Genomic DNA, 6,732 nt, shown 5'->3' on the forward strand with positions numbered 1-6,732 from the left:
TTGCAAAAATTAGAAAAAATTTTTTTTTTATCTCCACTTATGATGAAGATGATGGATTGCTCTGAAGAAAATCGTTCCACACACTCTGCTCCTTAGCTGAGCAATTCAAACAGATCAGATACTTGTTGGTAATAATATGAAACACTAGTTAGATTAGGTCCGTGTCCGTGTGGATGCGTGTGCGCAGATTGATTCCATGCTCTGCTCTGGTGTTTTTACAGAGCGGTCGATGAGGAGCTGTGTGCACATGTCTCTGCTGCACACCGCTCGCTCGTCTATCGATTAAAGGTACAATCAGAACGTGGGCCTCCGCCTCTCAGTCCTCACCTCTGTCACTCCTCCTCAGGCCAATACCGCACACACACACACGAATATCTCCCTATGGGGACAATTGATACAGCCAAATCAAGTCTGGATTTGCCAGGCAGCTCTACAGTACATTTCTGCATGGAGGTAAGGTCAGGCTCGCTTTATTGCCCCCGTAGGGAAATCTGTCTTCGGTAATGGACCCATCCTTCACTGCCATCTCCAGATCTTTACCTAGACTTGGTCAGGATTATATTAGCTCAAGGATTTAACCTACTGTGCGTGTTTCTGAGTGGGGGAAATTCACTCATATACAAGGAGTGTGTGGGGTTTCTGTGGGTGAGAGTGTGGGGTTGGTGTGGGTCAGGGTTTGAGGCTTCTGTGGGTGATTGTGTGGGACTTCTGTGGCTGACAGTGTAGGGTTTTTGTGGGTGAGTGTGTGGGTGAGTGTGTGAAACTTCTGTGGGTGATTGTGTGGGGCGTCTGTGGGTGAGAGTGTGGGTGAGTGTTTGGGGTTTCTGTGGGTGAGTGTTTGGGTGAGAATGTGGGTGAGTGTTTTGGGTTTCTTTGGGTGAATGTTTGGGGTTTCTTTGGGTGTGAGTGTTTGGGTTTCTGTGGGTGAGAGTGTGGGTGAGTGTTTTGGGTTTTGTGGGTGAGAGTGTGGGTTTCTGTGGGTGAGTGTTTTGGGTTTCTGTGGGTGAGTGTTTGGGGTTTCTGTGGGTGAGTGTTTCTTGGGTGGAGTTGGGTGTTCTGTGGGTGAGAGTGTGGGTGTTCTGTGGGTGAGAGTGTGAGTGTGGGGTGTTCTGTGGGGTGAGAGTGTGGGTGTCTGTGGGTGAGTGTTGGGTGAGGTGTGGGTGAGTGTTTTGGGTTTCTGTGGGTGAGTGTTTGGGGTTTCTGTGGTGAGTGTTGGGTTGAGAGTGTGGGTGTTCTGTGGGTGAGTGTGGGGTTTCTGTGGGTGAGAGTGTTTTGGGTTCTGTGGGTGAGTGTTTGGGTGTTCTGTGGGTGAGAGTGTGGGTGTTCTGTGGGTGAGTGTTTGGGGTTTCTGTGGGTGAGAGTGTGGGTGTTCTGTGGGTGAGTGTTTTGGGTTTCTGTGGGTGAGTGTTTGGGGTTTCTGTGGGTGAGAGTGTGGGTGTTCTGTGGGTGAGAGTGTGGGTGTTCTGTGGGTGAGAGTGTGGGTGTTGTGGGTGTTCTGTGGGTGAGAGTGTGGGTGTTCTGTGGGTGAAGTGTGGGGTGTTCTGTGGGTGAGAGTGTGGGTTTTCTGTGGGTGAGTGTTTTGGTTTCTGTGGGTGAGTGTTTTGGGGTTTGTCTGGGTGAGTGTTTTGGGTTTCTGTGGGTGAGTGTTTTGGGTTTCTGTGGTGAGTGTTTTGGGTTTCTGTGGGTGAGTGTTTTGGGTGTTCTGTGGGTGAGTGTTTTGGGTTTCTGTGGGTGAGTGTTTGGGTGTTTCTGTGGGTGAGAGTGTGGGTGTTCTGTGGTGAGTGTTTTGGGTTTCTGTGGGTGAGAGTGTGGGTGTTCTGTGGGTGAGTGTTTGGGTTTCTGTGGGTGAGAGTGTGGGTGTTCTGTGGGTGAGTGTTTTGGGTGTTCTGTGGGTGAGTGTTTGGGGTGAGTGTTTGGGTTTGTTCTGTGGTGAGTGTGGGTGTTCTGTGGGTGAGAGTGTGGGTGTTCTGTGGGTGAGAGTGTGGGTGTTCTGTGGGTGAAGGTGTCTGTGGGTGAGTTGTTTGGGGTTTCTGTGGGTGAGTGTTTGGGGTGTGGGTTTGGGTTTCTGTGGTGAGAGTGTGTTCTGTGTGAGTGTTGTCTGGGGGTGAGAGTGTGGGTGTTCTGTGGGTGAGTGTTTGGGGTTCTGTGGGTGTTGAGTGTTTTGGGTTTCTGTGGGTGAGTGTTTGGGGTTTCTGTGGGTGAGAGTGTGGGTGTTCTGTGGGTGAGTGTTTGGGGTCTGTGTGGGTGAGTGTGGGTTTCTGTGGGTGAGAGTGTGGGTGTTCTGTGGGTGAGAGTGTGGGTTTCTGTGGGTGAGAGTGTGGGTGTTCTGTGGGTGAGTGTTTGGGTGTTCTGTGGGTGAGAGTGTGGGTGTTCTGTGGGTGAGAGTGTGGGTGTTCTGTGGGTGAGTGTTTTGGGTTTCTGTGGGTGAGTGTTTGGGGAGCTGTTTGCTGATGGATCGGCTCTTCTCCGCACCCTGACACAGGACGACCGGTGCACAGAATTGAATGGTGGATTGGCTTGTCACAGCCTTTATGAGCTTCACAAAGACAATAAAGTGGCTGTCTCCTGTGGACCGACTCTGTGTTTACACGGCTGCTTTGTGTTGACATCCAGTCGAGGAGTTTGCTCGGCTCTAACTCAGGTGTGCGCGATAAATGCCACCGTGTCCCTCTGGCCACTGGTTCTTTTATTAGTGACCAGAGGCGCGTGATTGCTGTGTGGGACTATGCTATGGATTTTCTGTGTTCATAATAAAAATATCCAATAATGCTCTTGCTGTTGTGCTGATAGCCCATCGACGGAAGTAAAATTGTAGTAAAATTCACAAATCAGAGGTGGGTAGTACATTTTTATTAAGTTACGTTAGTACTAAGTTGTGGTTCCTCTTCCCGGTCTACAAGTGTCAAACGCTTCAAGTTGACAATATGAAACGATTTGAACATTTGTGTTTCTATTTTATTTTATTTTTTTAGTCTTACTTGAATAATTTCTTGGACGACTACTTTAAAATTCTGCTTGAGTAATATTATTTTGAAGTAGCCTTAATCTTACATTAATATAATTTTTGGCTCCTCTATCTACCGCTGTCACGAATGAACTTTTTACTTACTTACAAAATATTCATATCTATATTTATTCAGACCTCAGACCATGTTTAGCAGTAAAAGCCTCTGTCCAAAGCTGAGCTCACCAGCCTGTCACCCGTCACACTCCCACACAGTGTTTTCATTAGTGGGCATCAGATGATTAAGATAAAACTCTAAATGACGAATATTGTAGTTTCAGTTTTCTTGATGCTCTGGGAAACACTAATGAAACTACTGCACATTGGATCAGGTTGCTGAAGTTGTAGTGTATTGTTTTGTATCGTGCTGTTGTATACAGGATTCCCACAGTCATGGAAATCCTGGAAAAGTCATAGAAATTGTAAATGTCATTTTCCAGGCCTGGGAAAGTCATAGGAATTAGTAAATTCAATGAAAGTTTTGGAAAAGTCATTGAAATGTATGGTGAGGAGAAAATTCAGTTTGTCGTTTGGACAAAAGTTAGTTTGGTGGAAAACATTTCGCAGATCATCCAAGCTGCTTCTTCAGTTCTGGTCAGACGCTGGTGGACACTTCCTTATATCGAGTTAAATAACTACTCTGAAACTAACACACCTACTCGTTTACAGTTTCTGTTAGTTAATTGAAATGTAGTATCTCTTTCATGCAATTCCAGCGTTCTGTTAAATTCTCTTTAGACTATTCTGATTATTTCTGACAATCTGCGCCTTTTGTTTAAAAGAGACGACAATAAATGCACTGACAGGATTTTGAATGTTCAAAAACTATAATCCCAAACCTTAAAGTGAGTGGAAAGAGTTCACATGTCATATTTAGACCTAAAAGTCTGACCAATTCTACACATGGAGGTGCCATAAAGTCATGGAAAATTCACTTTAGGTCATGAAAAAGTCATGGAAAAGTTTTGAAATTTTGTCAGTGAAAAAGACTGGGAACCCTGTGTATATTTCTTGTCAGGCAGGAGCATGGGTGGTATGGCCTTATGGGCTGAGCTTTGGACAGGATCATACTGTAAGGTTTGAGTAGAACCCGGGAGAGATCACTAGATTACTCATTACACATCATACTTGTAGATTATAATGGCAAACAAGATTAAAAAAAAAAATGGTAACATGACGTTTTTCTTTCTGACAACAATATCTTGTTAAATTAAAAATGACTTAAAATGAGTGTAAAAAGTTGATGCGTAGTAAGATGTATTTTCATATCTTAAGTACACCAAGTCTTGTTCCACTGTCACGTGAAATTGACTCAAATCATGACAAAACTTTCTTAATTCAAGTCATCTTAACTTTTAGATTTAGTTGTTTGCAGTGTTAAGTCCAGGCTGATACAAAACCATAGAGCAGATTGTTGAGGAAACTTAGCACGGAGCACTTTGAGAAGTGAAAACAGACACAGTGATAGTGAAATGTGTTTGTTGGTTTTGTGTGCAGCAGATCAGACAGTAGAACACAGCGCCACTGTCTGGTCAGAGTGAGGAGTTTGTTTGGAGTTGCTTTCCTTGTGCACAGATTGTTGTTCTGGAGTGAGATATGACCCAACAAAACCAGGCATTCTTTTGATCGTTCTTTTTTCTTTTTGATTAAGCATTCTTTTGATCATTCGTTTTTGGCAGGATAGACACTTCCAGACACATTGTTGCCTCTCGTAGTCTGTTTTCAGTAGTGCAGGTAGGAGATCAGCTCAAACCCTTGGTGGAGATTGGTGTGATAAATACACACATCCAAAACCGCTGTGACTTTATTTCTCTGATCAACTGGACCATCGTTTAGATCATTTCAGCCCTAGAACTGCCAGTCTCTACTCAACAAATCATAGATGTAAACTTCTAAACAACAGCTTCATGACATCACGAGGTGAAACTGAACATTTTGAGTTTTGGAGATGCAGACAGACTAATAAAAAAAGAGATCCTCAAACATGTGAATGAAACAAAACACAACTCCAGGTCTGTTTTTGAGGAGGTTAGCACATTATAACATAGCTTAGAGTGAGTGAGATAATTTTGTGTAATTTAGAGTTTTTAATGAGCCCTTTGAGCCCAGTCAGTCTTTTGAAGCAGCCTCTTTCTTCTTTGTAGATGCTACATTCTATTAAGACGCGTTTGCTGTCTCCTCTCTCTTCTTTCATAATTGCGAGGGAGTGAGGCTAATAAATATTAGAATGTTTTTAAATGTTGTCTAGTTTATGTGAAAGGTCTATAATGGAAACTCCCAAGACTGTTTCAAATATTCATTTTTTACTTTGATCTCTGCTTTGCACTTGTCATTTCTTGACCCTGACGTGGCACAGCTGGAGACTCCATCATGAAGCGAAACAAATTGTTCCACATATCTTGCAGCTTATGTCTTCTATTTATATCAAATGTAGAACGTAGCAAACTTAAAGAAATGTGTGTCCAAACGTGTAACTGGTGCTGTAAACATTGTTTCATAAGAGCTGATTCACTGAAACCCGATCACTGTGCAGTAAGAGCAGACTGGCCCTCACTGACCGTCAGCACAGAACAACACTGTGTGAAATGTATTTATAATGGACTTGATAGACTGTCTGAAGGTTTCACATGTTTGTTGAACTTTGATATGGGAACTTCTACGACAAGACCTCACCATGGTTCACGTCTGAAATGGGGAAACAGTGTTTGGTTACTTTGCTTCCCACAAATAGAACACATTTCACACACATGCAAAACTGGACTCACTGGAGCCGCTGCATCTGAATTAATCTGGACATAGACACGATCACCTCTGCTTTTGTTTTACTGTTTTAAATGGACCTATGCCGTTTTCTGTTTTTGTTCATTTTCTTTTGATTCTCAGTATTTTGTACTGGGGGCGACAGTAGCTCAGTTGTTGTGAGTGTTTCTCCACCGATCCAAAGGTTGGTGGTTTGAATCCCGCTCTCACAGATAAATGCTGTCATTGTGTCCTCGGTCAAGACACTTAACCCACCTCGCCCCCAGTGTGTGTGTGTGTGTGTGTGTGCGCACTGGCATGGGTGCACACAGAATGTCTGAGTGGTTCCTTGTTGTAAAGTGCTTTGAGTGCCTTGAAGGTGGAACAGCGATATATAAAATGTGTCCATTTACCATCGTGTTTGTCTTGTTTGTATTGACAAGGTGCTCATGAAAAAGAGAGTCTGGTTCTTTCATTGGGTCCACCCTGTATAAAGAAAGAGAAATGAAATGAAATAAAGACTACATACATGGTAACAAAGCCTGTCTGCACTATACAATATATGGACTAGACGCAGAAGGTTAAACTTTGGTTGTTGGGTGTTGATGTGATAGAGTGTGATCTTTGTTGCTTGTGTTACAGGTGGAGTCTCCTCTGGCTGTAGATGCAGTCCTGGGGGAGGCGGTCTTCTCCGTCACCGATGACAAAGTGTCCATCACAGATCTGCGTGTGCACGCTGTGTCCGGCCTCAGCATGTCCGTCCAGCCCAGCCCCGGGAACAGCCACACCATGGTGGCCAAAGCTGCGGGGGTGCAGACGCTCTCCGCTCCCAAACAGGTACAGCACCAACCAGGGGTATGGTTTAGGAATAAAATAGTGTCACTATACTAACATTTCGGGACTAAGGACTCACTCTTCATGCTATACCAATACTAGAGTTAAAATTAAACAAGCTCCTGTTATAGGATGTACTTTTTCACACTCAAAAT

The sequence above is a fragment of the Boleophthalmus pectinirostris genome, unplaced genomic scaffold, assembly GCF_026225935.1.
Source record: "Boleophthalmus pectinirostris isolate CB_2022bp ecotype Guang Dong unplaced genomic scaffold, ASM2622593v1 HiC_scaffold_4, whole genome shotgun sequence".
NCBI classification, from domain to species: Eukaryota; Metazoa; Chordata; class Actinopteri; order Gobiiformes; family Gobiidae; genus Boleophthalmus; species Boleophthalmus pectinirostris.